Source organism: Octopus sinensis, linkage group LG4, assembly GCF_006345805.1.
Source record: "Octopus sinensis linkage group LG4, ASM634580v1, whole genome shotgun sequence".
NCBI lineage: Eukaryota > Metazoa > Mollusca > Cephalopoda > Octopoda > Octopodidae > Octopus > Octopus sinensis.
Window position 1 is genome coordinate 141,845,006 of NC_043000.1, and position 17,500 is coordinate 141,862,505.

The following is a 17,500-nucleotide window of genomic DNA, read 5'->3' on the forward strand; positions in this document are numbered from 1 at the left end:
TGATTATAAGACGCGTTACACTATTTACATACCGCCTTTAAGTTAAAATATGAAATCTCGTTGAGATCAAATTTGACTTTCATCTCGCCTGAATCGATGAAGAATATATAAGAGAGGTAGTACAGACTATTTAATCGATTAACACCTCACCCAAAAATATAACAATTATCTAAATACGCTGGATTAACATACTCGATAGAGGATTAGGGAAAATGTTTTGCACTATTTACTCCTGCGCTTCACGTTCTGAGTACAAATAACAATAATATTGTGGTCAACCGTCTCTCTATCATTCCGAGTTCAATAAAGCAAATTACGGTTCAGCATTAGGATCGTTTTAGTTGCCTATCACCTTCAACTTGAAATTGCTAGCCTTTTGCCTAGACTAAAAACATAAAAAATATTGTTGTTGTTATGGTCCTCATTGCATAAAATACGTGAGGTTTGAAAACCTAAGAAATTATTATTTTAATAAGTACATACCAGTCAGTTCTAGAAACATCTGAGAGTAAAAGGAGGGTATTTTTGTGTGTATGGTGACGCCTGTATGCAACTGATTGCCACTGCTAACATGTAATCCTGCTAACTTGTTATATATTCAAGTCTTCACAGCAACTATTACCTCAGAAAAACACAGAAGCAATGATTACCTAGAAACGGTTTTCTTTGTCTGATATACAGAAAAACGACTAAGAATGGAGCATTTCAGTATGTTTTGAAATAAAATCCGTGGAGCAGGAATTGGGTTGACCAATTTGAAGATTGTCGTTTAGTACAAGAAATTAAGACTTTTCTACACTTCCGGGCTGGAAAGTGATACTGAAACCAGACATGTATCTGACTTGTTTCTGAATCATTGCTGTACAGCAAAATCTGTCTATTAAGTGAAATGCAAGCCTTACTGAATGTCAAACTAGGGCGTCCACAGACACTAATGGACAACCAATATCTGATACGTCGTGTTGTTAGGTAAATTATGCATCATGATGGTGTTCAGTGTTCAGGTTATTATTATTTTTTTTTATTTTTTTATTAAAGAAGACTCCTGGCTTCATCATTGGGGTAGTGGAATCACGATAAGTTCATGGGTTCGATGTCTGAACTCAGCACCATATTTGTATTTGAGGAAAGTATTTCATTTCACGTTGTTGCTATGTAGTTCCCGTAAAATGAGTAGAGCAAGCGAGTTCCGAGGCAGCCTTCTCTTCTATCAAATGTTACATCCTCAGTGCCTCTCTTTGTCAAGAGTGGGATTGCCTAGATAATGTCTATATGTGATCGCAAATATATAGGCACACAAAACAATGAGCGAAAACACGATAAATGTTGTTAGGTTATAGTCAGTTGCGTGTTGTAGATACGGCACTTACTTTTATTTTTTAATTTTTTTACTGCTTCTTTCCTTTTGCGTGTGGAGTATTGACTTTCAAAAATGTCAGTTTATGGAAGTGGTTTGGCACTTCATTCTGCTACTTGTCATTATTGTGAAGCAGTGAAGCGAAATAAAAGCCCCGACCCTTTTCACAGCATTCACACTTCCTCTGTTTCTATTACTTTCTCTCGGTTTCTCTCTTTCTAGTTTTTTTCTGTCTTACTCTCTCACGCTCTCTCTCTCTCTCTCTCTCTCTCTCTCTCTCTTCGTTTCTCATTCTGCCTTACTCTTTCAATTCCAAAATCCCAATGAGCATAGAGACACTCGTTAATAAAACGAAAATAATTCTCATGAGATTTTAAGTTCTCTCATTCTGTTTAATGCAAGCCAGTATGCCTCTTGTAAAGCCACATATACCGAAGGCTAATTAAACTATTTTACACACCGTGGAGAGCCTTCTTCGAGAGTTTTGTTGAAAGATGTGCTGATACTCAGAAAATACACAAAACTTCGAGATTTTGCGAAAATTTTATGTCAAAACTACTTAACTATTAAATTCGTATGATCCGTACATAGGTCAGTTATTTCCTCTGAAATCGCAGCAGTGTGCTCGTGACGCATTCAGTTATTCTCTCACAACTCCTGTTATATGACAGCAGAAAATTTGATCAGTTAACGTTTTTTTTGCAAACCATGAACAAAATAATTGTAATCACTAACAACACGACTTACTATACACACAAAACAAAACCATTTATGTACGCACACAAAACAAAGTCCTTTGCTTTCCTCTCGCTTTCTACACTTAAGTATTACAGATGTGTAACCGAGACAGCACACGCTGAATCTAAACTGATATTTTTAGCAAAGTCCTTGGAAAGACATTGCAATGAGGTTTCGCTAAACTTGTTTACTTCAACAGAAAATTTATGAAATCAACTACCATTAAGAATGAAAATGCAAGTTAAACATTGTAGAGTACTCTGTCATTGTGAATCTCTCTTTGTGAAAGTATAGCATCAACACAACCAAGGTGCAAGACAAAATCTCAGCTGTTAGTGCCACTTGAAACCTCAAGAATTAATGATCTTCTACAGGCGCAGGAGTGGCTGTGTGGTAAGTAGCTTGCTAACCAGCCACATGGTTCTGTGTTCAGTCCCACTGCGTGGCATCTTGGGCAAGTGTCTTCTGCTATAGCCCCGGGCCGACCAATGCAGTGTGAGTGGATTTGGTAGACAGAAACTGAAAGAAGCCAGTCGTATATATGTATATATATATATATATGTGTGTGTGTGTGTGTGTGTGTTTGTGTTTGTCCCCCTAGCATTGCTTGACAACTGATGCTGGTGTGTTTACGTCCCCGTAACTTAGCGGTTCGGCAAAAGAGACCGATAGAATAAGTACTGGGCTTACAAAGAATAAGTCCCGGGGTCGATTTGTTCGACTAAAGGCGGTGCTCCAGCATGGCCGCAGTCAAATGACTGAAACAAGTAAAAGAGTAAAAGAGTAAATGGCATCTCATGAGCAACCGGCGCTTAAATGATCCTAGCTCTTTCATTTCTTCTTGCTTCACCAAAAATAGTGCCGCCAATGTCCAATGCCCTGCCGTATATACAACACTGGAATTTCTCAAGCTAGAACTTGAACGTTCTTGAATTTACTTCATTTTAAAAAATTGTTCATATATTATACAGAAGACAACATGCATTATACGCCAAGAAGTACGATAACGGTGACAATCTCACTCTTCTCTGACCATCACTGGATAAAATATACTAAACTTGTCCCACTACATCTTGTAATACACAGGTAGTAAAATATATAATCCGAACATTGGGCCAGCTGCTCACGTGCAACCAATGAGAAATGACAGAAAATATAACTTGCCAAAGGAAAGTATTCATATATTCCTGCTACTAGTTTCTTATATTTATTTGTTCCTCGGCAACTTCTTCAATAGACTCGCAATAACGAAAGTGTGTATTCCCAGATTCAAATGCATGTATAACATAAAATCATATATACTCATTTCAGTAATACTCTATTTGCGTGTTCGCGTGCTTGTGAGTGTATGAATGTATATATATAGATATATATATATATATATATATATATATATATATATATATATATATATATATATATATATATATATATGTGTGTGTGTGGTGTGTGGGTGTGTGTGTGTGTGTGTGTGTGTGTGTCTGAACCTCTGTACACATATATGTATATATGAATGTGTATATGTGTATATCTGTTTCTACATATATACATATACTACAAAAACATATATATATATATAATATATATATATATATATGTATATATATATATATATATATATATATGTGTGTGTGTGTGTATTATATATGTATGTGTGTACGTATATATGTAATATATATACGAAGATATGTGTGTGTATATGCATATATATGTACATACACATATATCTTCTCTCTTTATGTGTCTATGTGAACGCGAATGTATGCATCATTTTCGTATTAATTTCCTTATAATAAACCATATATGTGTATATATGTGCCGAGGAGGAGAGAGAGAGAGTGGTTGATATATTGATTGGTTGGTGGAAACAGACAAAGATTGATAACACGAAGCAATAAATCTAATATTGCATTCAATCCAATTTCAGATTATGACTTCTCTGACAATAAACCTAAACCGAAAAACAGTTTATGGATGATTTCTAGAAAGATCTTCTTCACACATTTAGCTTTTATTCAATTTTCAATGCTTACAAATCAAAGCAAAACAAAAAAATCTTGAGATTTCTCATATTATCTCGATATCGTATCTTCTCTGATATCATCATATATTTTTTTGCTAAGAGATGTTATCAAATTGCCAGAAATCAATCGTTATTGTAAAAGTGTAATGTCATTGTATATATGACAATAGCAGCAAGTAGCTATAGAGTTGTTAAAATCTTTTAGAAGGATCATTAGAAATGGCGGAAAAAAAGATAAATTAAGATAATGATGTTGTTACGGCAGATATTCGCTACAATCACTGGCGTTCGTTGTGGTGCTGCAGCTGCTGGTGCTGCTGTAATGATTGCACCAACGATGATGATGATGATCATCATCATCATGTTGGTGGTGGTGGGTTGTGGTGGCGGTGGTGGTAGGGGTTGTGGTGGTGGTGGTTGTGCGGATGGTTGTACTTAATATAAAGATGATGATGATAGTTAAACCCGATTTCTACCTGTGATGATGACGTATCTGCCGATGCCTAAAAAAATATGCCATATATACTTACATGGTATATGTATATAAATATTATATATATATATTATATATATATATATATAATATATATATTATATATATATATATATAATATATATATATATATATATACATACACACACACATACATATATTGCATACATACGTGCATGCATACTATGTATATAGTATAAATATAATAATATATATATATATATGTTTGTATGTATATATAAATGCATGCATGTATATGTATATAGTTAAGCATATTCAGAAGTACATGTGATCATGTGTTTGTGGTTATGAATGCATATATACATACATGCATACATGCACGTATATATATATATATATGTGTGTGTAATTTCAAGTTCATTCAAATTCATTCAGACAAATGGTTTATTAATAAAGTACTTTGATTTTCCCATTATTAATTTAATATACCAACAACCACAACAACAAAATACCAGCAGTAGCAGAGTTAGTTGTAGTAGTAGTAGTAGCAGCAGCAGCAGCAGCAGCAGCAGTAGTAGTAGCAGTAGTAGTTGTACTAACGCGTTTTCGTCTACAATCGAGAACGACAAAAATATAAAACTTTAAGACTAAAAATATAAATAAGCGAAACCTATGCAGAAGGAAGTGCTTTTATGTTAGTTCAAAAGTAATATGAATGGTAAAGTTGAAGGGAATATGATAGCTTAATACAACACTTCTATCTTTCTCACTTCCTTATGCCCATACACACAAGCACTCATACACACATACACACACATATATACATTCATATCTAAATGTCAATATATATATGTATATATATATATATGCAATTATACTTACATATATATATATATATATATATGGGTGTGGGTGTGTGTGTGTGTATATACATATAGACATATATATACATACATATATATATTATATTATATATATATACATATATGGGTGTGTGTGTGTGTATCTATATATGTAAGTATCATATACGTACATATTATGCACATACACATATTTCTGAATATATGTATGTATATATATATATATATATATATTATATATATATATATATATATTATAGATATATATATATATATATATATATATATATATATATATATAAATATATATATTATATATTATATATATATATATATATGAATATATATATAAGATATATTATATATGTATATATATTATATATATATAATATAATATAATAGTGCATATATAAGTGCATATATTATTACACACACACACATACACATATATGCGCACCTGCATACCTGCGACCAATATACATGCTTATACGATTTGCATCTTCATTAAATTTTAGAACACGACTGCTTTTATAAAAATATAGAGAAGATATTAATACAGATTTTATAATTCTGAAATTACCGGCTAGTGATATTAAAGTATTAATTGCACAAAAATATTGAATAATTTCACATGTTTCTCGTTAACGGTTTTTTTTTTTTATCGAAATATATCATTAATAATTAATTATCTCAAGATTAATTTTAAATTCTTATTAATAAGATCAAACGAAATAATTCGAATCGCTTATGCGAAAAATTAAAATTATCTATTTTGCCCCACAAACACGCATACGCGTGAGGAAGCAAGCTACTCATATGTATACGTACTGATGGGCACGTTCATCCCAATGTACCCTAACGTGTGACAGCTTCACTATGTATACGCGTACACATTTATTTATAGAGGCTTACACACATACACATACACACGCACACACACACACAAACACAACACACACACACACACACACACACACACACACACACACACATATATATATATATATATACATATGGGGTGGGTGCGTTTCTGTGTCCTTATAGTGTAATATGTGGACACGCGCGAACACACAGACCCATACATATATATGCATGTATATATGCATATGTGTGTGTGTATATATATACATATATATAAATATATATGTATATATATATGCACATATATAAGTATATAGATATATAGTCATATATATACACACATATACATATATGTATATATATATATATATATATATATATATATACATATACATATATATATATATAACCACATACATATATATAATATATATATATAACCACATACATATATACATATATACATAGGCATACATTCGCAAATATTCATTTTACTGTTTGTTTTTATGATAACATTAATGTCTATATTAAACTTTTTTTAAACCCTCATAAAACATATATGCACAGACAGTAACTATCATAACCGCATAAAGTCACACACCAGAGCGGTAGTTCTAGCACACATTAACCACACATGATCGTTATCTTAATGAAATTATGTACTTGCAACAAGTACCACTATAAAAAAAGACATCATTGCGTGTACGTGCATGCATTTATGTAATAATTAACTCAGGAGCATAATATTTTTTTTTCTATCCATTTGCACTTATAAGAAAGCTAACATGCACGCCTAAAATCGGGAAATTTGCAATTACAGCGTCGTCTTTCTATCTCAGTATTGAGATGATAGCGTGTTCGGATTTCGTTTTATTTGAATGAAAAGGAATCCCGACTTACGTAATACGCACTCTGGAGCACTTGAGACACCATAGTGATTTTCTCCCTGGTTTAGGCTAAGACATCCATAGGAGATAAAAAGAAAGGGTTTGCTAATATTATAAGGATTTATACATGTACTAGCAGTATCGCCCGGCGTTGATCGGATTTGTAAGGGAAATAACTATAAAGCATTTTTAGAGAGTTATAGCCAAAAAATAGCAAAAAAAAAATGCATTAAAAATGGAAAAAAAATTATGGTTAATTTTTTTTTAAATCGTTGACTCATCGTAGACATTTTTAGAGAGTTACTTCCCTCATATAATAGCGAAAAAATGCATTAAAATGGAAAAAAATGATGGTAAATTATTTTTTAAATCGTAGACTCATCGTAGACGCGCGGTAATACCCAGAAGGGCTCGATATGAATCACGACTACAAGATACACGGTTTTGGTTAAACTGCACTGCAAAATGTGGGAGTAGTTAGGAATCTAAATCGTAGGAGACAGACACACAACTTTACTTTTATATATAAAGACTAGCAGTATCGCCCGGCGTTGCTCGGGTTTGTAAGGAAAATAACTATATAAGCATTTTTAGAGAGTTATAGCAAAAAAATGCATTAAAAATGGAATAAAAAATGATGATATTTTTTTTTTAAATCGTTGACTCAGTGTCTTCAAGCCATGAAGTCGTTGTTCTAAAAGAACGCTGGTCTCCTCGACAACGCATTGCGACTTTGGTTTCCTTACACTCCCTTCCCCACAGCTTCACGAGGGAGGGAAGAAGGGGGAGAAGCAACACAGGTGCAGGTGTTTGAGCGTGGACGCCAACTCCGCCGCCATCGACACACGAAAAATTATGCATTAAAATGGAATAAAAAATGATGTTAAATTATTTTTAAAATCGTAGATTCATCGTAGACGCGCGCTAATAGCCAGACGGGCTCGATATTAATCACGACTATAAGATACCCGAATTTGGTTAAACTGCACCGCAAAATGTGGGAGGAGTTAGGAATCTAAATCGAAGGGGACAGACACTCACACAACTACAGTTTTATATATATAGACTAGCAGTATCGCCCGGCGTTGCTCGGGTTTGTAAGGGAAATAACTATATAAGCATTTTTAGAGAGTTACTTCCTTTATAGATGCCAATTCGGGCTTTCTTAGCCATTTCTGTTTTGGTGTCTTCAAGCCATGATGTCGTTGTTCTAAAAGAACGCTGGTCTCCTCGACAACGCATTACGACGTTGATTTCTTTACACTCCCTTCCCCACAGCTTCACGAGGGAGAGAAGAAGGGGGAGAAGCAAACAGGTGCAGGTGTGAGCGTGGACGCCAACTCCACAGCCATCGACACACGAAAAATTATGCATTAAAATGGAATAAAAAATGATGTTAAATTATTTTTAAAATCGTAGACTCATCGTTGACGCGCGCTAATAGCCAGACGGGCTCGATATGAATCACGACTATAAGATACCCGAATTTGGTTAAACTGCACCGCAAAATGTGGGAGGAGTTAGGAATCTAAATCGAAGGGGACAGACACTCACACAACTACAGTTTTATATATATAGATATTCTCATCCCAAGCAAATATATTCTCACATATGGAAACAGAAATTCCACACAATGTCATATCCATTCACATGTGTTCTACCATATGCACGCACGCGCACACGCACACACAAAAGTACATATAGGACACACATTACTGTACGTAAGCACGTACGCATACGAATATGCATGCACAAACACACATATATGAACATATATGTAATATACACATATACATGTGGAGGTGCAATGGTCCAGTGGTTAGGGCAGCGGACTTGCGGTCGAAGGATCGCGTTTTCGATTCCCAGACCGCTCGTTTTGTGTGTTTATTGAGCGAAAACACCTAAAGAACCACGAGGCTCAAGCAGGAGGTGGTGGCGACTCCTGTTGTTGTACTCTTTCACCCCAACTTTTTCTCACTCTTTGTTCCTGTTTCTTGAGTAACGCTTCGATGGACTGGCGTCCCGACCAGCTGGGGGGGGGTACATATACGCCAGGGCCCATGAACCTGGCTAGGCTTGCAAAGGGTGCATAAATAAATAAAAACACATATACATAAACAATTATATATGATATATATATATATATATATATACTCTTTTACTCTTTTACTTGTTTCAGTCATTTGACTGCGGCCATGCTGGAGCACCGCTTTTAATCGAGCAATTCGACCCCGGGACTTATTCTTTGTAAGCCCAGTACTTATTCTATCGATCTTTTTTTTTGCCGAACCGCTAAGTAACGGGGATATAAACACACCAGCATCGGTTGTCAAGCAATACTAGTGGGACAAACACAGACACACAAACGCATATATATATATTTACATATATACGACGGGCTTCTTTCAGTTTCCGTCTACCAAATCCACTCACAAGGCTTTCGTCGGCCCGAGGCTATAGTAGGGGACACTTGCCCTAGGTGCCACGCAGTGGGACTGAACCCGGAACCATGTGGTTGGTAAACAAGCTACTTACCACACAGCCACTCCTGCGATATATATATATATTCATTTGTGTGTGTGTGTATTACCTTTATTATCTTTATTAGTTTCATTCATTAGACCGCAGTCCTGCTGGGATAACGCCTTGAAGAATTTTAGTTGAACGAAATTAGCCCAGTAATTAGTTTTTTAAAGTTTGATACTTGTTACCTTTATTACTTTTACCGAGCCAGTTAACTACGGGGACGTAAATACACAATCACCGGTTATCAAAAATACAAGCATACAAACACACGAACACCCGCATATACATTTAACCAATTTCACGTTCCTTATAAGGAACGTGCAGCTAAGTCGCAAACTAGCTTTTCTGGCCGTTGTTCTAAAAATTTTTTATAGAGACTAATGACTCAGATCGCTATTAGCTAGTGTACAGATTGCTAGGTGATGTATTGTCATGTTACTAAAACGAGTTTATAGTCACGTCAGTGCTTTTAACTAGTACATATGAGATATTGCGGTCAGAAAAAAATTAATAAAAGGACTAAATCTTTGACGTGACACCAACGCCCGAACGGCTGTCCCATAACCAGAACTTCACATTGCTCTTAACGTACCTATGTATTGCAATAGAAGTATTCTTACACAAAATCAAGCTTATTATCGAACTTAAAGTAGGCTTTGTCTTAGAATGCAAAATACTGAGGTATTTACCTTGAAAAGACCGCTTACATAGATACATGGTGCATAAAAGCAGTCGTATTTTTGTCAGTGACAGACAAGAACCGTCTTCTATGAACTCCGGAAATGCCAAATCGCATCATTTCACCATGGTTGAGCTTCTCAATGGTAAACGTCTAGTAGCGATCTGAGAGCGAAATCTCGCAATTTAAGCATGCGAGTACCTTTAAGCAACAAGTCCATCGACCGCTCCATTTAATCGAAGAATGCAGGCTTTATATCATTTTAAATAGAGCGCCATCTTCTGTTGCAAAACGTATGGATTTTCAATAGACAAATATATTAATATAATTTTTCTTAAATATCTTATCAGAGGTAAGGGATGAAAGAATCCCATTCTGCCTCTAATTAGCTGATATAAGCTAAGAGAAAAACAACTACAATTTTGGAGTGGCAGGATTAGATCACAGAGTTGGGTCATGGGATTGTAAATAATTTCTAATTTTTTTTTCTATCTCAGACTGCATTTATTGAGAATTAAGAGCATTATGCGTTCACAGTTTAGAACTGGCTATTGTTCATATATAAATATTATTAGATGTTCTTTTGCATCTTAATTTCATGTGGTTATAAGAACCCTTTACCACATAAAGAAACAAACGTAAGTAGGAGTTTATTAGATAGTGGTAAATGTCCATATAAAGAGGTTGGACAGGGGTGACATAAACCCTTTTTATTATTTTCAGTTAAAGATGGCTACACTATGAAACGTAGAACGCTACAATGAGATCTAAATAAACATTAAGGCCATAGAGGGAAAACGTTTGTAATCAAGGTATACCAAAATCTGTGTATTATTATATGCTGTATAATAATAAAAGTAAATTTAAAAAAAAAAGAGGTGGGGATATGAGAAACAGGTAAGATAACAGGGATATATAGACCAACTTAAGTGCTAAAAATTAGTATTGAATCACATTTTCATTGCACCCACTATGATCCATTCCCACCACTCCACAATTCTAGTTGTCTTTCTCTTATTTTATTTCCGCTAAAGTAGTGCCAGCATGGAATCCTTTATCCCTCTAGCTCTGATGAAATATTTGAGAAAAATTATATTAATATATCCTGTCTGTTGAAAATACATATTTTACGCAACTGAGGATCGCACTATATTTAAATTGATGTAATGCTTGCATTATTCGATTGAATGGACCGACTGAAGCGGTCGTATTACGTTAACACTGTGCATCTTGTTACTTATTTCATTTATATACATACATACATATGTATTCACAAACACACCCACACGCACTCACACACATACACACACACAAATATATATATGTATATGTATGTATTCATATATGTTTTAATATTTAAATACATGTTCGTATATTCTCTCTGCATTTTCAACTTAATTTATATCCTCTATACTACTACGTGTTTGGATTACTAACAATTTATAAATATATTATATATATATAGATATATATATATATATATATATATATATATGCATATATATATATATACATACATAATTATATATATGTATATATACATAAATGCATATATACGTACACCACCATAATTTCCTACCTAAATCTGAGTGGAATTAACACGCCATAGAGCATGTGATTTAATTAATTCTAAATAAAAATATATTTCAATTAACATTTGAATTTATTTATATGTAAATATGTTGTGATATATGTCCAAATTATATTAAAACAATTTTCCTGACATCAAAGAACAAAGAAAATCTGTTTCTTTTCAAATATATAATATCAGCCACGTGAGTGTGCTATATAGCAACCGCATCTTATACTCAGCCACACATGTGCATGCATATGTGGGAGATGAATATGTGTATATGTTGGTATATATATATATATATATATATATATATATATATATATATATATATATATATATATATACATATATATATGTGTGTGTGTGTGTGTATCTATCTATTTATCTCTCTCTCTCTGTATATATATATTATATATATATATATATATATATGTGTGTGTGTGTGTGTGTGTTTATAAACATGTATGAGTGTGTGTGTGTGTATGTGTGCGTGCATATACACATAATTCCTCAGATATCTTTTATATTAATAATTGTTCAGAATATGAAATACATTTTCTATCAATTTTTATTAAAACCTATCGCAAATCCTTATTAGTTTTATTAATACCACCATATTGCTGTTATTCTTTAGCTCCTAATCAAATCTGATCAAACATAGAAATGAATTTCAACCATCACGACAATCTAATGGGTTTTTCCCCGTTGTATAGATTTGTACTCACTGTTTTCATTCTTTTAATGTGATATGAAGTATATTTATGTACAATTTGTATCTAAATGTATGTGATTATGTAGTTGACTCCTTTTTCCGAAATGCAATACTTACACTTTAATAAAATAAAGAGACCATTATTCCCGAGCATATGGCATCATAATATGCTTAAACCCGGAATCCATTTTGTAGATATCCACGAATTTACTCTACATTAGAAATGCAAATATTCAAATTATAAATCCGTAGCCCAATTGTGCTTCTCGTGATTATCGAAAAACTCTTCTAATACAAGTGTATAACTGTATCATTGCAATTAAGCGCCATTACATTTTAAAGTACTATCGCCAATACAGAGACATTGCACGAAGCCCAAATACGACTACAAATTTCTCTTACATTACATTTCCTACAATTAACTATCCAGAACAAATAGTAGGCAAAGGGTTTGGAAAATTTCACTCTGACTACTTGTAGAGACAACGCAATGCATTGACGCAGTTAACGTTAGACACAACCAAAATCCAAACACTTAATATGCCACATGGTAAATAGCACCTTTAAACGAAAATTATCCATAAACAAAGAGCGAACCATGTAAAAAAAACCCACAAGGACAGAAACCAAGTTTTACAATAGCAAGAATAAACTTCATGGTCAACATAACTAGACTAAAAAATACTAAAAACTATCTTCAGAAAACGGAGAATGGTAATTGTTATCTAGAATAAACTGCCATCCAGTTACTATTTTGAAGCATTACCAGCGTCTACAACAATCTCACCAAACACGTCATAAAAATATTCGCAGTATACATACAGCAACAAAGCAAAAAAGCTTTTGTAAATTGGTCACCAAGCGTCCATACTAAAAAAGAAAATGAAAAATAAACACCATCTGTCTACCGAGACGCTAATAATGAGCCATTCTTTCCATCCTGCGCTTGAAAACCTATGGAACAACCCGAATAAACTTGATGCAGATGGAAAAGCAAGAAAAAAATAAAACGCATCCCCTCTACATTCCCCTTCCGCCACATAATGTTTATACACTCCAAAAGAAGGCAACGGAACGTGTAAAAAGAATCACACCATGTTTCCATTTCTTCGCAAAACAAAAAGAGAATAAATTGAAGACAAAATGTATCCCATCGGCTTCGATACACATTTACTACAGATTGACGAGATGACAAGATCGAATAACGTAGAACATGAAACAGACAGGACAACAGTAAATTACAAAGAACAAGATTGTACCTAAATTTTCAGAAAGATGTGACGTAGTTCATTCTAAGAGGTTACAAACCCTAAATTACTCGCGTGTATTTTTGTACAGACCATCAAAGAACTGAATATAAAACAACTACTCTCATACACGATCTTTACAGATGAAGGTATACGACCAACATCAAATGCATGCATAAAGAGAGAAAATTGAACAAATGCCAAATTGAAGAATTTACTGGACATATCAGTGATACATTATTCCTTTTATCGTAATAGATCCGCGCGCAAAACAAAACCAGTTATTGGAAAATATAGAGTTATTTCGTTTTCTATATGAATAACCAGAAGATTCAGGAAACAGTTTAAACTGTTTTCTGAAAGCTTTAGATGAGTTGAATTCTTATTAAATATCAATATACGAATCTGTTCATTTAATAAACCAACAGCTTCTATTCGTAATTGAAGCAATAATGCAAATATCAAATGTTTTATAAATAATAAATGTTATTTGTTATAGAACTAGTAAAAACAATGCTATTGAAAACGTACGAATCAGATCTCTCGTCCGGGAATAACTTGATATATTGATTCGCAGCTTCATATTAAAACAACTCATATGTCGTGACGTTTTGTGTCATATACCCATTGATGAGAAAGACCATGAAATCTTAATGGGTACGCTCAAGCACTTTGAATAATTTGCCTGCCTTTTCTATAGCCGTGCTTTCATAACATTAACACTAAGAGCGACATACAAGCACACATCCACATACACACAAACACACACACACACACACACACACCACACACACACACGCACACACACACACATACACACACACACACACATATATATATATATACATATATAAAGTTAATCCAAACAAGAAAACACAAAAAAACACAACAACGCGAGGATGTGGAACAAATATAGTATTATTGGACGCTCACGAAAGAAGGGAAGAAGGAGGGTTTAACGTTTCGAGCGGAGCTCTTCGTTGGAAACATAGGAGAAGGAAAGATCCAGAGAAGGGAAGACAGAGGAAAAAAAATCGCCAACGGTACACACGAGGTCACATTTTGAAAGACCGATACCTACGTACATATATGTGTGTATATGTGTGTGTGCATTTTATATTTTTCTCTTTGTTCATGAAGAGCGTGTATTGCTTAAGTGACTATATAATAAGTTTGGTTTGTACGGAGAACTTTGGAAACACACAGTAATCAGGTTAATAAGAGCTTCATTTGAATGAAAGTACGTCTTTTTTAATCATTGCTAAACTCAAATTTTAAACTAGTCTTATAGCATAGAAAATAATACCTCTTCATATCCTGAAATGTTTTCTATATTCTTACATTTTTCATATCATGCTACATTCACGCTTTATGATGTATTGTCCAGCGAATTGTCTGATATCTTGCAGTCTAATGTCCAATTACTTTTAGCAGCCTTTATTCTTTCTTTTAACCGTTTGTTCTTGTACATTTGTGACGTGTTTCAGGGCTTATTTTACTAATCTGTCTATCAAACAAGCACATTCAAATATATCTGGTATAAAATTTGATGGGTTGGAAATCTTCCCTAGTACCACATTTTTCCGTTCAAATTTTCAATCTCTCTTTTAGGTTTGTTTGTAAGTCAGCTCTTTTGTATAAAACAGTGATGTTCATATCTATACTTTAAAAAAAAAAATGTATGTTGTGCTTTCAAAAATGTGTACGTAAAGAGATTTATTCACTTTCTAATCCTATAATTTGACAAATATTGTTTACAACGTTCTTCGATTTAAAGCAGAAAGGGATAATACTACTACTACTACTACTACTACTACTATACTACTACTACTAATACTACTACTACTACCACCACCACCACCACCACCACCACCACCATTACTACTACTACTACTACTACTACTACTAATGATGATGATAATAATAATAATAATAATAATGATAATAATAATAATAATAATAATAATAATAATAATAATAATAATAATAATAATAGAAGCAAAAAAAAGAAGTGTGCCATTGTTATCAAGTGAACGATACTTCGGCATGAGCGTGCCTTCCAGCGGTTCAAAAAATAGTCTTGTCAATCTCCTTCATTTTTGGTAATAATTTATAGGATTGAGGTAACTCCTTCAGTAGTTATACAGAAGCAAGAAAAAGAAGAATGTTATTGTTATCAAGTGAACGATATTTCGGCACCTAGCGTGTCTAATAATCCTTTCTACTATAGGCAAAAGCTCTGAAATTTGAGGGAGGGAGCCAGTCGATTATTCCGTTTGTCTGTCCTTGTTAATCCTCTCTGTGTTTAGCCCCGTGTGGGTAGTAAAGAAATAGGTATTTCGTCTGCCGCTACGTTCTGAGTTCAAATTCCGCCGAGGTCGACTTTGCCTTTCATACTTTCGGGGTCGATTAAACAAGTACCAGTTACGCACTGGGGTCGAAATAATTGATTTAATCCGTTTGTCTATCCTTGTTTGTCCTCTCTGTGTTTAGCCCCTTGTGGGTAGTAAAGAAATAGGTATTCCGTCTGCTGTTACGTTCTTTGATCAAATTCAACCGAGGTCGAATCTTTGCCTTTCATCCTTTCGGGGTCGATGAAATACATACCAGTTACGCACTGGCGTCGATGTAATCGTCTCCTCCATTCCCCACAAATATTAGGTATTGTACCTCCAGTCGAAAGGATTATTATTTTTGTTTATTTTTTAAATATTTTTGTTCATTTCAATCTTTGTAAAATTGCTGACTTAAAATATCTACATCTCTGTTTAAAAGCTACAGGATTCTAATTGGTATGTTAATATTTTTTAAGTATCATTGAAATATGAGTGGCTGTGTGGTAAGTAGCTTGCTAACCAATTACATGGTTCCGGGTTCAGTCCCACTGCGTGGCATCTTGGGCAAGTGTCTTCTTCTATAGCCTCGGGCCGACCAATGCCTTGTGAGTGGATTTGGTAGACGGAAACTGAAAGAAGCCTGTGGTATATATGTATATATATATATATGTATATGTATGTGTGTTTGTGTGCCTGTGTTTGTCTCCCTAGCATTGCTTGACAACCGATGCTGGTGTGTTTACGTCCCCGTCACTTAGCGGTTCGACAAAAGAGATCGATAGAATAAGTACTGGGCTTACAAAAAATAAGTCCCGGGGTCGATTTGCTCGACTAAAGGCGGTGCTCCAGAATGGCCGCAGTCAAATGACTGAAACAAGTAAAAGAGTAAAGAGTAAAAGAGTATATACTGCGACACATAAATCAACCGTTTTTCGGTTCACGAGCTAGCATCAGATAAACTTACTGGAAAACATACGAATCCTTACATCATCGCAATATAACAGCCGCACGTTTCTCACACATTTCAAAAATGAAAAGACACATTGGACTATGGAAAGAACGTGGTGATCGCATTTGGAAGGTTTTTGATGATGGCGTTTCTCTATATACCGTAAAACAATACTATTAAGGAACAGGCTTAAATATATGCACCTCGGTGATTCGTAACTCATCGGCATCATCTGGTTTTCTTCACAATATTGTGTAAACACAACTATTTTATAGATTTCTCAGAGGTTAAGAAT